At 35.1% G+C, this 21,950-nt stretch overlaps 1 protein-coding gene and 1 non-coding gene across 3 annotated transcripts in view; one reads left to right on the top strand and one right to left on the bottom strand.

Moving 5' to 3' along the window:
* LOC145284433 (uncharacterized) overlaps nucleotides 1–21,950 on the bottom strand; it is a 314,222-nt gene that overhangs the window by 168,080 nt on the left and 124,192 nt on the right. The gene's annotated exons all lie outside the window — the stretch shown is intronic.
* On the top strand, nucleotides 10,824–10,896 carry Trnar-acg (transfer RNA arginine (anticodon ACG)). The gene has a single exon. It is a non-coding gene; the product is annotated as a tRNA-Arg (tRNA).

Genomic DNA, 21,950 nt, shown 5'->3' with positions numbered 1-21,950 from the left:
TATATGACGTAACTGAAATTTCCCTCTTTTTAACAGCGCCAAGCTTCGCCCCTCCTTTTTGAATTTCCAACGTCTTTTTCCGTTTTTCTGAAATAGAACTGCATCACACTGTGCACGTGAAACATTTTCAAATATTTTGTACTGGTATTTTTTGTTTCTTAATCTCATTCATCCAGAGGAAGTCTCGAAATAAAGACGAAACGTTGATGAACACATAATACGGTTTGTTCCTTTTTATTTCTCTATTTTGTCGGAATACTATTTACATTATTTTCACAATACATACATATATATATATGTATATATATATGTATGTATTGTGAGAGAAACTGTTAAAATCAATTTAACTAAGGAAGTTTAGATAGAAATGCTGCACACATCTTAACCTGTTCTTATTTTATGCAGAGGTCATTGCAACACTAAGTATCCTTATTAGCACGTAATGAATTTTTATTTCCATTGTTTGTACTTATTGCACATTATTTGAGTCATTATTAGGGCTATGGCAAGAGAATACTCTTTTCATTGTTTTGACTCTCGAGAATATATCCGACACAGTTAATCACTTGGGAACCACATCACTCTTTATAAAAGCATATAAGATATTAACGGATACACACTCGAGAGTCAAAACAATGATAAGAATATTCTCTTGTCATAGTCCTAGTCATTATACATTGTTTGAAAGAATGATTTCTTTAAAATGGCTAATTAATTCAGGTGATGAGCTAACTTTTTACATGGTAGTACGTATGTGTTAGCGTGCGTGTGGTATTTTAAGATGCACGTAAGTATACATATACTGTGCCTTCGTGTTTTGTAGAGATGTGTTTGTATATATGTGTTTGTATAGATGTATTTGTGGCAGTGTCTGCGCCGCAGGATCGCTCTGCGAATGTTTTTCTAAAACGATATAATTAGATTGCAATGTTTAACTATTCCCGCGGAATGTTTCGGCCCGGTTATCAAGATGCGGCTTCCATCTCTTTCATAACGCCACATCCACAATCCTATAAATATTTATAGAACATGCTCATTAACCAAAACTTTCAGACCGAAAATACCGAAAAAAATTATCAGCAAAAACAACTCGTTTATTTGACAATTTCCCTGCTTTTGGATTTTTTTTGTCGGAAAATCTTTCAAGCGAAAAAAAAAAAAAAATGGAAAAAATACGTTGAGGACATTGCCAAGGTTGCTGCAAACAGGATAGACTGTCTCTACTGTATTAGAAAATTATTCAAACCAGAGAGTATCCTATATTTTTGCAAAGCCACGATTTGTCGAAGCATGAAATATTTTTGACATATCTGAGCTGGTGCATCTCCCACTAGTTTCTCACTTATAGAAAGAGTCCCCTACAAAAAAAGAGTCTAGTCTCGCACTATCTGCCAAGCTCTAACCTCTGTCCCATCGCTGCAATTTTGCATCCCTATGTTAATTTTACAAGTACTTTAATAGACTGTGCTCTGATGAACGTATAGAACTTTTTCACTCGAAGTACATAATATCGACTAACCCGAAAGCAGCAAAATATCACCCTTTACTCTTGAGGTCCTTAGATATTGGAAAAACTTCTGCTCTAATAGTTCCTCCCCTCAGACTTTGGAATTCCCTACTTGTTTCCCTGACTGTACTAATTTGCACAAGTTTTAATGTAATGTGATAAAACATCTTGCTAATCAACTCCTCAATTAGCAGTTCCTTACGGTCCAAGTAGCAAAATGCCTTGTTTGGGATGAAAAAAAAAAAAGAGTTCAATTCTGATTCTGAATTTTTCTATGAAAAGTTCAGATGTGAGTGAAAACATCACACACGTGCGCCCGTGTGTATCACTTAATAATTACATTTTCTCAATACAATTTGTTTCTTGCTTTTTTTTTCATTTCTACCCCAAACAAAGCATATTGCCCCTTCTCCGAATGATTACTATTATAAGTGTCTAAAGAGGGATTGTAGGGAATTGAGTAGTGAGATGTTGGTTCATATTACATTTAAACTTTCAGATTACATTACTACAATCAAGGAAACAGGAAATTCGAAAATCTACAAGTCCGAGGGAAGATATTATTAGAGGAAGCTAAACAGTGAAAAGGTGCGATTTTGCTACTTGTCGGGTTAGGGTTAGGGTTTCCATTAAAGTTCTTGTAAAATAGGCACAGTGATGTAACATTGCGGCGATGGGACAGAGCTCGGAGCTTGGACGATAAGTGCGCGATGTACTAGAATTAAGAGTCCTTTTTGGAGCCTAAGAGTGAGAAATTTGGTTGATGCATCAGCCAATATTGACAGAAGTTAATTACAGCCTTTTTTTTGTATTTTTATTAGTGAATTGACATTATACGAATAAGCCTTGGTGGCACGGATGGATTGAGAGTTGAGTAATGATAGAAATTATGAGAGGATTGAAAACAATAAATGATTAATGAGGATGAAGCCATTTAGTTTAAGGAGCTAGTAAGAACCAAATATCGCCAAGACATGATATGCCTATTGACCTTAGTCTTGAAAAAACCAAGTAGAAAAAAATAAAAACAGTGAGAAAAAAGTGGTTAGTGTACAACAATACTCCGTGCATGGTGGCTTTATAGCGATATAGGATACTGTCAGGCGTGAGAGGGAGCGCACTTTCTTTGCAGCAGACCTGCCATTATCTTCTGTACATTTATTTCAATTCATGTTTGCTGTGAAACTTAAGCCGAATGATTTAAATGTTTGAATTTTGAAAGGGAGCTATCAGCCATGGCAATCAGTGGTTGAAAAGGTTTTTATAACTTTTTACGACAGTGACTTTGAAGATGACAAGTTTGCAACACTAAACGTCGCAAACTGGTGCTAGGTCCATTTCGGCCTAAATCTCATTACGTCACTCCATATAAGCAAGTTTAATGTATATATCTATAAAAGTGAACGTGTCTGTGTGTGTCTCTGTGTGTGTCTGTGTACATTTCTCTACGCAATAACTCTGTCATTTTTCAGTCTACAGACTCAAAATTTGATATACCAGGTACTAAGATTTGGGAAAATCTTTGTAATCCGTTTTCGGCCAGAAATTTGGCTGTTAAGGGGTCAAAGTTTAACGATTAGACATTTGAGAACTCTACCAAACTCCTCCGCCAATTTATGGTCTAAACACTTGAAATTTGAGATATAGGTTGCTTGGACATGGATCTAACTTAATAACTTGATTTGAGCTCAAAACAATAAATGTTAAGGAGTCATAATAGGGGTCAAAATTTTAAAAAATTGACCGCTTTTTTTTTTTTTTGCTTAACATACATCTCCAAACACTCGGGCAACGCCGGGCTGAAATACTAGTACACATCTAAAAGCAGCACTTTATTCTGTCAACATTCGTCTCCAAACTTTACGTTCGCTGTTTTCTTCGTCTTTGAATGATATTTGAATAAAACGAATCTTTAAAAAACAGACAGTTCACATTCTTAGCTTTTTGTTTTACATGCCACTACAATAAAATTATTTTTTATTAATGAAATGCAGTTTGCTTGATGCATTTTACGAGCTATATATTTAACGAAGTATTAGAAGGCAATGAATGGAAAGTTTTCGGTGTCGAGAAGAAAAGACAGAAACACGTGATCTTTTATAAATTTACTTGCAAGGAGACCCGACGTTGCCTAGAATTGAATGAGGACCAACGAATGTTCCAGACTATATATAATTATTGCGTAGTCGCTGAAATCGCGAAATCCTCAATTTTACGATCAAATCGATTTATTGCTTTCCCTAGTCGGGAAGCCACCGCGGAACACCGGAAAGAAGTTTCACATGCCTCCCCGCAGTGACTTAGTTCACAATACATTGTAGTTTTCATTGCACTGTGGAAAGCGTACTGTTGATTTTATAAAATTCCCATATAATGATTTGAATTAAAGTTTTAAATGCAAAAGTCAAGTATCTATGTTCAGTTGTGTTCTAAACTTATTTTTTAAATCAGACTGTTCTTTCTTTCTTTCGTTCTTTCTTTAATCGGGTTTATTCAATTACTGATGTTCAATACTTATCAGACGCATACCGATACAAAACCGATCTAAGAAAACTCCCAAATACATGAAGTACTTTTGTGTGAATTTAAAAGAAAATTCTACCCAGCCGTTTCAGAATCCGTAGAGAAGGAACTCACGCGCAAACAAAGTATATTTTTATATTATTTAATTGAAATTCATTATTGAGATGAGTATTATTTATTAATTTATATATTTCGGATTATTATCCTCATCTCTCTTAGTTTGTTGTTTCACAACGTTTCGGCCAACTATTCCTCTGGCCTTCGTCAGGTGGTAACCGCGACTGTATAGGAACTCCGAATTTCCTAACTGCATTCTCAGCAATTAATGCCATCAATAATTGTTGTCGTCTTACCACGTTTTGGTCAATTAAGCCGCTGACCGGCTTTGGGTAGGATTGAAACCGCTATCTTCAGACAATTCTTACCTAGAACCGTAGAGATTCAACGTCTCTATCCACTGGGCCAATGCAATAAAATGAAGAGGTGTAACAACTGCAACGAATGAAGATATGGAATAAGGTTTTCAGATTAACATTTATTAATACAATTTATATATATATATATATATAAATATATATATATATATATATATATATATATATATATATATATATATATATATATACGTATGAGATACGTTTGTAAGCCAAATTACAATGCAATATTAAAATAAAAAATATTTTTTTTAAATTAATATTTTGGAGGTATAAGCTATCTGCATGACAGTGACAAGTGGATGTTTAGGACTACTGGGAACAATGCCGCGATAAGCGGAGAGCACATACAGCGCCTAGAGTTCCCAAATGACCACTCATCAGGTGCTAGCCAGGCTCCATGTTGCTTAATTTCGGTAATCTGACGAAAACTGTGCTTCAACATGATTATGATATATATATATATATATATATATATATATATATATATATTTTTTACGTTGTTGAATATGTGTGTGTATTTATATATATATATATATACATGTATATGTATTTACATATATATACACACACATAATAGACAATTATATATACATTCGACAACGCCACAATTGCATACTATATGAAAGAATTGAAGGTTCTATATTAATTGATTAAAATTTAGTAGATATTTTTCCGTGTTAATGTAAATACCGGACCATTTTAAATCATGATTAAAGGGGTTGATACACTGCAACACTCACAAAAAAGTACAGGACATCTGTGGCAATTTTTATATGCACAATGTGATGGGAAATCAATTTTTAGCCTTCTTTTTGTCGAATAAGCTTCAATTTATTTATATATATATATTTTTTGCAAAATTGTCAAGAATTTTGAGGAGAATTTTAGTGATGTAAATTATTAACATGGCGAGAGATTCCATAATATTTTAGTAATGGAGAAACGTTTTAAAAGAAAATGAAACCTTCTATTTTGGCAGATTATGACTGGATTATAAAAATGGAGGATGACTCTCAACACAATAGGGTTAACAGGACAAATGTCTAAACTGACAATTCTGTTTTTGATTCATAACCAATAATAATGGTTCATAGTCCGTGAAAACGATGCATAATCAAAAGAAATAACGGTTACATTTAGTATCAAGATAATTTTCTTACACCGATTGAAGCCTTATGTGACATTTACATGTCTGAGATTTGTTGCACAGTATAATTAGCTGATAAACTGCTGTTTAATCCTCACTCTACTCAAATGGTAACACTTTGCATTATAAGGTAGGAATCATTAACTGAAAGCTCTTCATTTAAACTTTCCAGCCTCCATTGAAGACATTGCGAAGGTTGCTGCAAAATAGGTTGATTCTTTCTATTGTGCTATTGAATTACTCGCACCTGACAATATCCTATATATTTACAAAGCCACCATTCATGCATGGAATATTGTTGCTATTGTTGAGCTGGTGCATCTATCACCAGTCTCTTCCTCTTAGACAACGTGTAAAACAGAGTCTTCAACCTTTGACCCATCACCGCAATCTTACATCAGTGTGTCTGTTTTACAAGCATTTTAATGGAATGTGTTCTGACAAACTTATAGCACTTGGCCCCCCTTCGACGTAAATACTCCCGACTAACCCGACAAGCTCCAAATACCCTAGATGCCAGAAAGCTTTTTACTTATAGTTTCTTCCCTCAAATTGTTGAAATTCAGTCCCAGTACTTTGCTCCGTTGACTGTACTGACTTGCAAGTGTAATGTGAACAGACATCCCGCTTCTCAACTCCCTATATATTGTCCCTCTAGATATGGTTCGAAATAGCAGCCCCTTACATCTTAGTGGCTCTGTGTCTTGTTTAGGCTGAATAAAAGAAGAAAGAAAAACTAGTGTTGCCTTTCTTATCTCTTGGTAGCCAATAAAAATACAGGGTTCAAAAGAGTCGCCAACCTGATAGGTAGGTCCTAAACTGTCACCTAAACTTCAACCTCTGTCCCATCGACGAAATATTGTATCCTTCTGCCTGTTTTACAAGTATTTTAATGGCGGATGCTCCGATGAACTATAAGCCCTTGTACCCCCGTCGACAAACCCGACAATTAGCAAAGTTCCACCCCTATACAGTAGGCATACCTAGATGTATGAAAGCCTTCTACTTTAATAGTTTCTTCCCCAGAACTGCTAGACTTTGGAATGACCTTTCGGGTTCCTGCTTCCCCAACTGTACTGACATGCAGATGTTCAAGTTCAATTTGAACAGACATCTTGCTGCTCAACTCCCTACATAGTATCCCTGCAACTTATGTCTCTGATAGTAGCCCCCTAAATTACAGTGGCACCGTGCCTTGTTTGGGGTGAAAATGTAATAAAAAATGGGGTGGGTTATCCCCCGCTGTATTAATTTTGAAATAGTGTTTTGTTGCTCTACCATGCCTAATTTGGAAATAGTAATTTTGCTCTTTTTTCGCGATTTATTTGGTAATAGGATTAAAAAAAATTAACATTTTTTTACATGGTAGTGACCACCTATCAAGGCCCGTAAGCCACTCGAGGATAAGGGTTATTGCGTGTACAGTAAGCAATGGGATAATATCGTAGTAATCGTTAGTATTGGAGATTTGATAAAGTGTCTTACTTAAGGGGCTGGTTTATATGGAATTTGTTTATGTTGGACTTGAAGACATCCAAGTTGTAGTCAGGTGGGAAACATGCAAACGGAAGAGAGTTCCACAGGCGTGCATTGTCTAAGAAAGAAGCTTTGTTCATGGAATCTACGTTTTGATTTAGGCACAGATAAAGAATGGGGAAAATTATTGACAGTGGTTTCAGCTAGACATTTTATTTTGAAATAGCATATTCGTTGATTCGTCACGCTTGGTCTGTCATTGTTAAGCATTAAATAAGATTTCCGTTTGTCTGTAATGGATGTTAAAAAAGCATATTCGTCATATAAATGTATAATAGCATTTTCACTGTGATAACACATTGCATAATTGGATTGACACACCAGTTCTAGATAGATCACCTAAGTTAAGCGATGTGGAGCATGCCCAATACAAGATGAGTGACTATTTGAGACTTCCAGGTGTATGCATGTAATATTTCCACATACCAGGTGCCTTCAATAAGTTTCCAGACTTTTTTGTACGGGCATTTAAAATTGTCGTAGACTCTTGAAAATTGAGTATGCTATTGCTATATATCTTATGAAATGATAAATCAATTTTATGATTTCAGGTTCAAAGGAACATCTACAGCAGGAATTGGAATACATCCTACTAAAGCGTGATTATAATAGCTGATGAATTTCTAAAAATGCAATCTGGATGCGAGGACACATTAGGAGAACGATATGCAATGAAAGTCTGGTTTAAACGTAGCAACAGAAATGTATGGAATGATTCAGATTGCTTTTGGGCGATCTTGCATGGATCGTATTTGATCAGTATTTGAGTTGCATAAGAGATTCAAGGAAGGCTTTTAAGGGATGATGAGATGTGTGGGAGGAGTAAAGAAGTCGGAACACTAGAGTTGATTGGCCGAATAAAGAATTTCATGGTTAAAGATCGTACATGCCCCTGGAGATTGCCTGTGAATTTGATATTCCCTGTAAACTTTCTTCTTCAGAAGAATCCTTATCCCCGAGTGGCTCCTGGGCCTTGATAAGTGGTGACCCCCATGTAAAAAAAAATCCAGCATAGACCTTCCAGGACTAATGCTATTCCAAGTATTACCGATTCGGTTTTCGATATCACACGTTTGAAATACATTGCCATTGCTTAATAGGTATATGAAATATAGGATATTTAATAATATCTGCTCTTGTCATAATTATGTTTTTATTTGGACTGATTCAAAATGAGCCCCGGATTGAATTAATGAATTGTAGCTACAGCGCAGGGCTCGGTTCGAACATGAATAATCTAGTGAAATAAAATAGCGAAATTTCATTGGATCGAAGAATCCGTTGCCCTCATTTATAAGATTCTTTGGTCAGCATCTGATTCCGTTCATCGTTGTCAAAACCAGTAGAGAGAGAGAGAGAGAGAGAGAGAGAGAGAGAGAGAGAGAGAGAGGGCATCCTTCTCCCTTGCCGTCTTGAAACGCAGATATTCCCAGATAATGAGATTTGCAGATTTCCTGATTCTTGAAATAAGAGATGCGCTAGCTGAGGTGTCGAGGGGTGGGGTGCACACCAGTGGCTCAGTTTGGGTTGAAGCTGTGCTTTAGGGACAGAGAGACGACAAGAGCCGCGTCGGTAATAAACAAAACATTGGGGATTTTCTTTCAATAAAGCAGGTCGCAGTGAAGCGTGATTTCGCGATAGTCGCCTTTAAGATGGGCTCCTTTTCGATACGCACCCTTGCCAACGAAGCAACACATGTTCATACCTCACACTTTCACTCTATTTTGACCTCTCTAACCCCTCTGCCTCCCTCGCTCTCTTTACGTTCATTTATTATTCTCCCTTCCCGTTCCTACCACAACTCTCCGGTTTTAACCCCCTCAAGACAACTCGACACATATTTTACCTTTCCCGTCTTGAGAGAAAGATAAAATAGGTTGTTTCTTCTGAAAAAGTATCTGGATAAACACATTTGTTAAAATCATTTTTTGATCCATCGATTGCTTCATAATGGTCAGATTGAGGTTTTATGGTTTGTACTGAAATATATAGTTTATTTTATTTTTTTTTCGATAAGTGACATGTTGAATGACATCTTTCTCAATGATCGATGGGGAAGTTGTGCTTAGTTTAACACGTGTTGAAAAAAGATTGGTTTCCAGTAAGATCTTTAAGTGAACTAGCTGTCCCTGTCCGGCATTTCTTTAACATTTGATATTGCTTCGTTTTTTAAAATCATATTACTCATGATCTGAAATCGACAAAAAAAAAATCGGAACATTTTAAGCATCACATTAGGCATAGCAATCGGAAAAATTTGTGCCTATTTTCCGATGCTAAAACGATTCTTTTATTTCCGCTTTTGTTTGCTTTTGTGTAAAATTTAATTTTCCATTGCTCGTATTAATTGTCGTCTCTCTGTCCCTAAAGCACAGCTTCAACCCAAATCACCAATAAATATTTATTCATTTTAACTAACAGTAAAACTAAAATCTATAGTTCAACTCACAAGTGTATTTTTATGCTTGAGAAAATATATGTACATTTAACGTTTGTTTTTATCGTAAAACAATCGAATATTTAGAATTTATAGAATTGGAATCAGTAATGGCATTGGAATCGGGAATTTAGAACAGAATCGGTAGTTGTATCGAAATCGGGGAAAATATTGGAGTCATCCCATCATTAATATATACATTTGATATTTTCAAAGGTTTTTACACTCATTTTTAACTTATCTACTAGATAAATCAGTAATATACGAACACTTGTTTCGAGGTATTACCTCTCGTCAGCGTAGCTTGACTGTTCTACGCGAGATCGTAGTTGAATTTACGTGTTATTTTTATAGCTTTTAAACTTATGTCGATTGTTTTGCGTTGATTTCTTTTCTTAAACAATTATTAGCGTCTACCATCTTGGAATCTAGAAAAACATTTTTTGCGTTGATTTTTTTTTTAAACAATTATTAGCGTCTACCATCTTGGAATCTAGAAAAAAACATTTTTCCTTAGAAGATCGCTCATATTTTTTGAACGTAAACAAAAACAAATATTGTTGCTTATGTATTTTTGGTACTGCACTATTTTCAAATAATTAAAAAAAACCCTCCCCATCTTAAGAATGGCTTTCGAAATAACGTTATTTCTGTTCGGTACTAAAAAATACATAAGCATCCAAATATTTTTAATTTATTATTTTACTTATAAACCAGTAATCTACGAACACGCCTATCGAGGTACTACTGTTCTAAGGTTTCGAAACTATCGTTTAAAATATAAAATCAAGAAAAAAATCGACATTAGTTTAAAAGAGATAAAAACATGTAACGTTATCTATGAGCTCGTGACGTAACAGTCAACGCACACGACCATAGTATATATGGTCTACGATTCGAATCTTGAAACAGTCGAGATTGAAAATTTCAGTCAAGATCTATACTATTAATAAAATTATAAATGTTTATTTATTTATGTGTGTGTGTATATACTAATAAAACTTTCGAACAGATGCACCGAATTGAAAAATTCTTTTTTTTTTCCTGAAAGGTGTGAGTCCCTACATTGTCCTTATCTACATATGGTTCGTAACGAACAACGCTGAGTCACACAAAAAACTCGAAATAAGGGTTTTTGGGCCGTTTCGTGCAATTGTCGAAAAAGTTACTTCCCATGTCAACGGAATTTAGCACTGTCTGTATACAGTCGCGGTAACATCTGTCGGCATACGGACAGGACTTGTGGCGCAATGGATAGCGTGTTTTATTACGAATCAAAAGATCCCAGGTTCGAATCCTGGCAAGTTCGTAATAATTTTAACCATCATTTTATCCAACGTTTACTTATCCTTACCCTTAGTTAGGGTATTTATGGTTGCTTTTTTTAAAAGTGATTTTGCTTTGTGCATATGAGAATTTCCCATACTCCGAGTTCACAAGGTAAACGTTGATGGTAAGACGATGTTGAGTGTACTTGTACGATTTTGTGTTTGACTCGGCGTTGTGTGTGCCGACGCGACATGTTAAAATTGTTACAGTTTTACAAATTATTACATGTTTTTTTGTTTCGTTATACAGAAACAAACGGTTATGTCAATACCGGCGCTTTTCCTGCATATACTTTTCAGAAAGATTAGAAATGATTTGCTTAGATAGAAAAACTTCAGAACAATATAATATTGTAAAAAGAAATATATATATATATATATCCACTCAATTTCGGATATACTTTGTCAACACCGAGAAAGCATTTGGACCAAAGCAAATAACACAATCAACGCAACAACGAACAAGACTGCCCGGTATACTTTTCGAAATATCAAGAAGGAGCAGTACGCTTTCGCTATATGGGAATATCACTTTCTCCCGTGGGCCTATTTTCTGCCCAACTGAATTTGTAACTCGAAATGACATTGGACTCCCTCCGATAATGGACTACCCAGGTTGTATCAAATTCTCTTTTCGTATAATTTTCTCCATATAATCATCCACAACCACTCAAAAACTATTTTCAATAATTGTGCTGAAAAGCAAAATAGCGTCCATTCGCAGCTGAACATCTTGCTAACTGCATTTCATTTCCTCTGATGATATGAGCCATTGTTGAAAATCCATGGATTAACGAAATTAATATAACCCCTTCTATATATTCCTTTGTCAAGCAATAAATTCTTAAATCGAATATATGTCTCTATATTTTGTTTTTCAGAATTTAAAACCACTAAACTTATATATTGCTCTATTCTTAAATATTGAGATTTTCCTTTTTGGCTAGGATCTCCTTGAAAATATTACTTCAAGTAATATCTATCCGGAGTTTCATCTGAATTCTATCAGTGTCTTTATATATATATATATATATATATTATATATATATACACACATATATATACATATATATAATATATATATACATATATATACATATATACACACACACATATATATATATATATATATATATATATATATATATATATATATATATATATAAGGAAAAGGGTCATCTACAAAGTTCAAGATAGATTGTTCGAATCAAGAAAATCGTGTTAAGGGGTGGGTATGCTGCTAACAACATTGTAAAGTTAACCCCAACATCTGGAAGCATGAAAAGGTATTTGAATAACTTAACGAGAGCGTTCGCGTTTCCTGTTTGGGGTGTCTCAGGTGTCTGAAAATAAACCAAATCCTTCCTTCGAAAGAAGAGGTAGTGACTAGAATTATTCAAATTAATTATTAATCAATACACAACGATCACATCTCCTAAAATCCAAATCTTAAAATCAGAATATGGTCAGGTTTGAAAATTCATTTTTTTTTTCAGATTTGCATTAAAGTTGATAAGTATTATTGTTTTCTTACTTGGCGGGTCACTGCTTATCAAGGCCTAGAGGTTACGCTAGGATAACGGTTAAGTGGATATTGAGACAGCATGGTCAGTAATAGTGGAACTTGGGTAGGGTCAGATAATTTAAGAGGAAAATGACCAACCGAGAAGCAGCTACATGATATTGTGGTCCGCAGACGAACAGTTATAAAGAAACTCTGCTTATAGAATTTCCGTTTAGTTTTAGACACAGATAGAAGGAAATGATAGACATTGTTGACGGCTGTTTTAGCGAGACGTTGCTAACGTTTTACAGGGAAACAGACTCACGGCATCTCTTCTCTGAGAAAAAGATAGTAAGGAGGCGGAAAGGAAAAATTAGAAGACGGTTTTGTATCTCATCAAGGCAGGAAAAGAACCCTTAGGGGCTCCATACCAGATGTGGCACCATTACTCTATCATGACATATTTGACTCTTATACGCGTAGATCTTTACGGCATTTAGGGATATCTACAGTGTAGGGGATTTAACTGCTTGTCTAGTTTGTGGGTACACAGACTTTGAATATCAGAAAAGAGGTTGGAGTTTGGACGACCGGTCGGTACATATAAGATTGGCGATTCTTTTTTGAACTCTTTCTAAAAGCGAGAGACTAGTGGCAGATACACCAGTTAATATGTTGCAAAAATACTCCATGCGAGGGTGCATAGTGGCTTTGTAGAGATACAGAATACTCTCAGGTGTGAGTAACCTTCGGGCACGGTAGAGGGCTCACCTTCCTCGCAGCAACCTTGCCAATTACCTCAATGTATTTGTTAAAATCATGTTACCTGTGAATGTTAAGCCTAGGAGCTTAAGGGAAATACTTTCAGGTAGTGCATGGCAATCAGTGGTTGAGAAAGTTTCTTATAATTATTAATGAGAATAAGCTTAGTCTTGGCAGCCTTGAATGTTAGCATCCATTTATGTCCCCATTTCAATACAGACTGAAGGTTTTCGTCGAGAGTTAGCCATTTCTTTAGCTATGTGTTAATTTGTTTAACCCTCGTGTCTGTTATAGGGCAAATATAGTCATTTCAGAGACATATCATGACATGTATCAGCGAGGTCGTTTATGAATATCAGGAATAATACAAACTCGAGAATTGACAACTTATATATATATATATATATATATATGTATATATATATATATATATATATAATGAATGACAAATATATATTCGAAAGTTCATGATGTTGACCATCTTACAATTTATTCCTTAAATTCAGTTGACATTTACAATTCTTGACAGTATCTGTTTCGTAGCACAAAATCAATCAATCATTATATCAATCAGTGAATCTATTTAGCCCTTAACTTATCAGAATAAATAGCAACAATCAATCCATCAAAAGGAAACAAAGTACGTTCCGACATGATTAAAATCCGAAAATTGGAAGAGAAGCTGTAAATACCTTATTATATGTTTACATTACGCCATTTTGAGCTTATTAAATAAGGATTGCTATATATTATAAGGAAATAAATTATATTGACACACACACACACACATATGTTGTTTTGAAAAAAGAAAAACCGAATGAATGTATAAAATGGTGATCAACGTTTCGTCCCTATTGCAGGGGACATCTTCAGGATATTAAAACACATTTATAGTCTCCTTCCCGATATGGGTGTGGATTCTAACACTGTTTCCTTTTCACTTACGTATGGTCTGTGATCGTTTTCTTCATCTGTATTTTTCCTTTTAATATACTGAAGATGTCCCCTGCAATAGGGACGAAACGTTGATCACCATTTTATAAATTCATTCGTTTTTTTAACAACACACACACACACACACACACATATATATATATATATATATATATATATATATATATATTGGACACACCCGTTGATTTCAACGTATGAAATTCCAACAATTTATTGTTTAACTTCATTCATGCTTAAGCCTCAGATGACATAAGTCTTGCAAGAGACTTACTAACGAGTCCACACATAGTATGTGTTTGGATTCAGTATAGCTGCTGACCATGTAGCTCTTCCCCTTTTTCACACAGGTGATTCATACACACACACACACACACACACACACGATATATATATATATATATATATAAATCCACAGACAGGCTGTTTCGCTATATCAAAGCTTTTCAGTGAGGCAAGGCACCCATGAACAATCACTGGCTTGAGAGTAACTTTATTCATCAGACCATTGAGACAGACACCGACGGTAATGATATCTAACAATATTTTATACAAACACTGGCTGCCAGCCCCATAATGCTATATTTGTTTATTTACAACCTGCTTTGTATAACGTTAAAACAACAGCTGGGGATACCATTACCAAGAGCACTCGTCCCAAGAAAGGCGAAGCTTATATATATATATATATATATATATATATATATATATATATATATATATATATATATATAACATTTTTTAAATACATATTAGCAAGTGTTTTTTCTGAAGGAATCTAGCGTTTCATGCGTATCAATGTAGGAAGTAATAATTACTTCTGGTCGGAAGATTCGAACTAGTCACCTCTGACTCCGTAGGCTAGTATCTTTTCTTCAGACCATCGGCAATTATCCCGAGAATTAAGGAGAATCTAGTCCCTAGGAATTCCATGTCTACGAACGTGCATAATAAACAGGTATGATTGCATGCGACAGTCAGGAATCTGAATTTTGCGCTAAAATTAATTGCTTTTTCTTAATTTCCCTAAAAAAGTTCAGCTTTAATTTATTAAAGGGGCTATAACATTTATAATCATAACATTTGAAAAAAATATTACCAATTATCTTAAATATACAAGCACTAGTTTTTCATGCTTAGGCTATCGTCAGTGTAGGAAGTGATAATTCCTGCTTGGCAGGAAATTAGAACCTAGTTATAAAGTCACTTGTAAACAAATTTATGACATTTATATCTGTTCTAAAATTCAACAAAATTTACAGTTTGTGAACAATGATTTCCCAAACGAAATCGAGTTTTATTGATATTAAGTGACTTAATAAGCACAAGATATAATCACCAAAATTTTGAGGTTAAGCCAAGGAGCAAAAATTACTGTATTTTTCACTCTAATTACAAACCAATTCGAGACGAAACGGTTTGGGTAGAGATAGCACAACTTTAATCCTTTACAAGAGCATACACAACAATAAAAGTACACATATACAAAGAACAAAAACAAAACAAAACAAAAAAATAAGAGTACGAAAAATACAAAAAAATAGAAAAAAAAAACTGACACTTAAGAAATACAATGAAAAATTATAAAGATTACAAAACAGAATCTATATAATTATAAAACTCAAATGACCTTCTAACGGGTGTAATAACCCAACGTCCGGTTTACGACTTCCGGTTGCGGATGCGAACATAAACAAATAATCAACGCGACAATAAAACGTATTGTTTTATTGTGTACGTTTTCAACGTCCCAATTGTTTTCTTTTTTCGCGTTTAAATTAACCAAATAAACAACTGTTAAGACTTTCAGCATCTTTTTTTAATCTTTCATTTTCGTATTACGTTTAAGCTATTTTAACAGAATTTTCTTACAAATAAATCTACTTTAATCCATTGACAAACGCAAGAGCATTTTACAACGGCGATTTACCCATTGCCTTCCTTTTTTATTCTCCATTTTTAATACACCTTTCTTAAAAACATTCATACATTTTCTTCTACACTAAAAACATAAATAAATAACCCCGAAATTTTGATTTTTTAAATTTGCGTTAGAAATAAATAATCAACGCGAGAATATAATGTATTGTTTTACTGTGTACGTTTTCAGCGTCCTAATGGTTTTTTTTCGTGTTTAAATTAAAAGATAAATTAAAAGATATATCAAAATTTGAATTTAGTTTAAAGTATTATGGTATCTGTTCAGAACACATTTACCTATAAGTATGGCCAACCACTTATAATTCAATGGCTGTAAGTTTGTTTTTCAAAAATAAACAATAATAAACAGAACGACTCATAAAAATCTATTTATATTCTTTTTCATTTTAATATACTTTCATAGAAATGTTTCTGTTATGTCATAAAAAACTATTTTCTTTACGTCACAAGTGTCACGCTTATACATTAATTCCATAGTTAATATAACATACTAACCCAACGGGTCACGGGTGGTCTAGTTTAAAATTAAAAATTGACTCAAGTGAAAATATTTTCTTAAATAACAATTTGAATGACATAAATTGTCTTCATAAAAAGAGTTTGAAAAACCACAAAATAAAGTCGATCATTTAAAGTAAAAGCTATTAGAGTAAAAGACTTTCTGGCAGTTAGGGACCTAACCAGTGAAAAGGGGTGAGATTTTGTTGCTAACCAGTGAAAATAGGTGTGATTTTGTTGCTAACCAGTGAAAAGGGGTGAGATTTTGTTGCTAACCAGTGAAAAGGGGTGAGATTTTGTTGCTAACCAGCGAAAATAGGTGTGATTTTGTTGCTAACCAGTGAAAAGGGGTAAGATTTTGTTGCTAACCAGTGAAAAGGGATGAGATTTTGTTGCTAACCAGTGAAAAGGGGTGAGATTTTGTTGCTAACCAGTGAAAAGGGGTGAGATTTTGTTGCTAACCAGTGAAAAGGGATGAGATTTTGTTGCTAACCAGTGAAAAGGGATGAGATTTTGTTGCTAACCAGTGAAAAGGGGTGAGATTTTGTTGCTAACCAGTGAAAAGGGGTAAGATTTTGTTGCTAACCAGTGAAAAGGGGTGAGATTTTGTTGCTAACCAGTGAAAAGGGATGAGATTTTGTTGCTAACCAGTGAAAAGGGGTGAGATTTTGTTGCTAACCAGCGAAAATAGGTGTGATTTTGTTGCTAACCAGTGAAAAGGGGTGAGATTTTGTTGCTAACCAGTGAAAAGGGGTAAGATTTTGTTGCTAACCAGTGAAAAAGGGATGAGATTTTGTTGCTAACCAGTGAAAAGGGGTGAGATTTTGTTGCTAACCAGTGAAAAGGGATGAGATTTTGTTGCTAACCAGTGAAAAGGGGTGAGATTTTGTTGCTAACCAGTGAAAAGGGGTGAGATTTTGTTGCTAACCAGTGAAAAGGGGTGAGATTTTGTTGCTAACCAGTGAAAAGGGGTGAGATTTTGTTGCTAACCAGTGAAAAGGGGTGAGATTTTGTTGCTAACCAGTGAAAAGGGATGAGATTTTGTTGCTAACCAGTGAAAAGGGGTGAGATTTTGTTGCTAACCAGCGAAAATAGGTGTGATTTTGTTGCTAACCAGTGAAAAGGGGTGAGATTTTGTTGCTAACCAGTGAAAAGGGGTAAGATTTTGTTGCTAACCAGTGAAAAGGGGTGAGATTTTGTTGCTAACCAGTGAAAAGTGGTGAGATTTTGTTGCTAACCAGTGAAAAGGGGTGAGATTTTGTTGCTAACCAGTGAAAAGGGGTGAGATTTTGTTGCTAAGCGGGTTTGTCGGGGATATGTACGTCGAGTGGGCACAAGTGCAACGAATTCTTCAAAGCACATTCTATTAAATACTTGTAAAGCAGGTACAGCGATGCAACATCGCGGCGATGGGACAGTGTTTGGAGCTTAGTTGACAAAGTGAGATCTATTAGGTTGAAGACTGTTTTGCGCTCTATACAAGAGGAAGAGACTAGTGGTAGATTCACTAGCCCAGTTGACAACATTATGCATGGGGCGAATGGTGGCTTTATAGAAGTACAGGATACTCTTAGTAGTGAGTAGTTCTCTAGCAAGATAGAGGAAATCCATCTTCTTTGCAGCAGCCTTCGCAAAGTCCTCAATATATTTGTTCCAGTTCATATTGCCTGTGAATGCTAGGCTAAGGAATTTGAAGGAAGAACTCTCAAGTACGGTGTTATTTGTCATAAGTATCAGTGGTTAGATAGGCTTCTTGTAATTATTAAAGGAGAGCAGTTTAGTCTTACTAGCATTAAACGTTATCACCCATTTGCGGTTCCGTTCCACTATGGTCTGGAGGTCATTTTCTAAAAATATGCCATTGTCTTAGATTTGTGTACATCCGTCCTTCCTCCATGTACGTTATAGAGCGTTGTATTATCAGCAAATATACACATCTTGGATACAATATTATCAGGGAGATCGTTTATGAATATCTTGAATAATAGTGGACCAAGGATCTACCCATGACGCACCCCGATATTAATGTTGACGGTGCTCGATGTGTTTTGCTTGCCAATGTATATTTTCTCGTTGTTTTATACTTCGGATGTACAAACTGGTAAGAATTCGAATGATAAAGACAATTTACAAGCACAACAACACACTACACATTAACTACTCTAACCATAAGTTTTAAGAAATCACTAAATCAATCGAAATATTACCTGAAAAATAGCACAATCAATGGATAATCCTGTATACAATAACAAGCAATCACTAATAAATGAAATAGAAATTAGTATATAACGCGCAAAAATACTTTGCTGTAAACTCGCAGTAAGTTGATGTTGTAAGAGCAATTATTGCCGAAATTGTTTAAGACGGCGAACTCTAATTCCTAGATGGGGAGTTTATGAAGAGCCGCACTTAACATGACCTTAACCTTTGACTATGACCGTGAAAAATGTTGGCGCCATTCCTAAGTCGGAGACCACCATCATGTCAAGTTTAGTCATGATCGATCCAGTGGTGTGGGCGGTAAGAGAGTTGTACACACAGCCACGCACATAAACGCTACTACTTTATATATAAATTTTGTTAAATCCACCTTACAATAGTAAAGTACTTACATAAATAATCTGGTACTCTGTAAATATTAAACTATTTCCCTAAAATGCATCAAATATTTATATTGTTTTTTTCGTTTTTGCAAAACTCAATCATGTTCTGCAAACTAAAAGCAATTTTTCTCTACAAAGCGACACAATCAAACATTACGATTATATATTTGAAAATATGATGAACTTAACGCCTACAAACTTTGTTTTCTAAAATGATTGGATTTGGCATTAAATTCAAAAAGGGTTGATATGTCGTAAAACAAAACAACCGAACCAAACGAATAGTTAGCTTATCCTTTAATAGATTTAATTTTCTCATATAGATTGGAGAAGTAACGCCAAGATCAGCAAATGTTACAGGAATAACGTATAACGGATTATAAGACAAATAACATAAAAAACAAACAAACTGTAACGAAACCAATAACAAAAAACGAGACCAATAACTAAAACAGAAGTATAAAAACGGTACAAGTCTATCAAAATATGTATAGGCTACAGACGTATATTACATAGCAAATAATAAACCTCGCAAGTGCTTGCAATAAAAATAACAAATTGCGTTTGAAAGAATAATCTATTATATAAATCTCAAACGTCAGTTTGCTTGTGTTTGCGCGTTTCAGTGTTTGAGTGTTCGTATGTCCGCTAAACATTTCCGTAAGCCGTATCAGACCGGGTCGAAACCTGTACCATCTAAAAGAAATCCCCCAGACGCATATGTGAAAATTAGCAAAAATAAAGATTAATTCTGTAGTAGTCAACTGGACTATTTGTTGAAAGGGAGGGGGTCAGTTTTTGCGTTGCAATTTTCGTAAGTCACTTACGCGTAAAAATCGTAACATTCGGCCATTATCGTTTCACTGAATTGTCCTGAATTTGGAGCGACTTAACTACACCTGTGCATTCTTTTGCCGAGAATGGCTTTTCAAATAGATTTAACCTCTCTTCATATTGAATATTGATCAAATGCGTTGTTTCTTCCCATGCAGGTGCCTGATGTCAAGTCCATAATTATTGATATATTTGATAATTATTTTGTTGTTTCTGGCATTTAGTCAGGTGCACGCTTTTATAAAAAACGATTTCTCGGTACATACGGCCTGGATGTTAACAGTTCTATTTCTTTGATCAAACAGATTTTTTTATACCATTATGTGTTCAATTTGTCTATAGTTTTCTTAGTAATTATTTCTCTCTACCAGTATGTTCATAAAATTGTGTACTTTATAAGAAAATGTCTCAATAAGAGATGAATGAACGTGTTACGGCGATCTCTTTTCCGAATTGTCACTTAGACTCCAAAATATGAGGCAGTCAACGAATACCATTGTTTTTCTCCAGTTTCTTCCTGTTGCAATCAAATCCCAGTTTATTTTGATCTTCCCCGCCTTCTTTTTCAATCAGAGTTCCATTATCTCTGGAGGCAATCTTAGGATATATTCAAGGCAGCTTAATCATTTGTAGTTTACTGACGATTCTACCTGTTGGTTAGTGCAATCTGACTTTTTGGTTGGTAATTTGATCCCCAGAATCGTTCCAAGACACTTAGAATCAAACGCATCTAATTTTTTTCTCTTGGCAGATTTTGAGATGACAAGGTTCACTTCCATATGTGTGGGCAGGACGTGGTTTTTATAAAATCTTAATTGTCAACTGTGAACTATTTTATGTACGGATATCAACTTAACTGATCAAATAAAACTGCCCTGCTGTTTTAACAGTGTCGGCAATCACGGCTCTCCACATTGTAGAGGCATGGTAATCTTGGGAAGACAAGTAAAGACGGTAGTTTCCTGTTATTTTCCATCTTGATTCGGGGGTGCCTCTCCTCCAGTGAGGTAAACGCGCCTGTAGATATCAGCCTGGAAATTTATACGACTCGGCGCGATACATACAGCACCGAGCTTTCCCAAATGGTCACCCATCTGATACTGGCAAGGCTTCTCGTTGCTTAACTCTAGTGATTTTGCAAGAACCGGTGTGTCTACGTGAATATGCTGTTATTCACAAACACCGAAGTTTTGAAACTTGATTATCGTATTTGAGAAGAACCGATTAGTTGTCCTATGTTCGAAATCTTGTTTATCATATATCACTCGACGCGGCGTATGTGATGAAGATTTCGAGTAAATAGATATCACTGCATACAATCTTAGCTGAAAATTAGCAAATAATTGTCCTTTACATTTGCAATGAGAAAAATGCCGACTGAAAACGATATCTATTTCTCTTAAACATCAACAAAAATCCAACAAAGATATCGATGTCAGGCGGCAAGTGATTTTGCTCCCTAATGGTGCGACCCTGCACATCGACACCCTTGCTTAGCGTTAGTGACTCATTAATACCTCGTCAATATGGTATAAAGCAGGTATACATTTCCCATCGGTGTCGATGCTCAAGTACAGAATTTCAAAAACTTATTCTCGATGCAGGTAAAATGTCTCCATTCTTCAGATTTGATGCTTCTTTCATTCAAGTGCTGGCGATGGTGACGAGAATAATAACGCGAAGTGACACCCTTTATATGTCAGGTTCAAATTATTCAATAGAAGCATTTCCACATAAATGATGGCAACAAATGTGTTCCCTCCTGTAAATACAAGGTTGAACAATAACATTGTCGCCCTAGAAAAGTCGACATGATTCCATTTCCGTTCGACGGAAACCGGTTTTACTTTTTTGTTGCAGACTACCTACTAGTTGGCCAGTTGTGTACAAATCACAAGAGCGATAGGAGCCTTCTATCCTGTCTGAAAATGACACAATGTTC

This window comes from Euprymna scolopes, chromosome 9 (assembly GCF_053919585.1).
Source record: "Euprymna scolopes isolate OS-2025 chromosome 9, ASM5391958v1, whole genome shotgun sequence".
NCBI classification, from domain to species: Eukaryota; Metazoa; Mollusca; class Cephalopoda; order Sepiida; family Sepiolidae; genus Euprymna; species Euprymna scolopes.
This window is presented reverse-complemented; position numbering and strand designations above follow the sequence as displayed.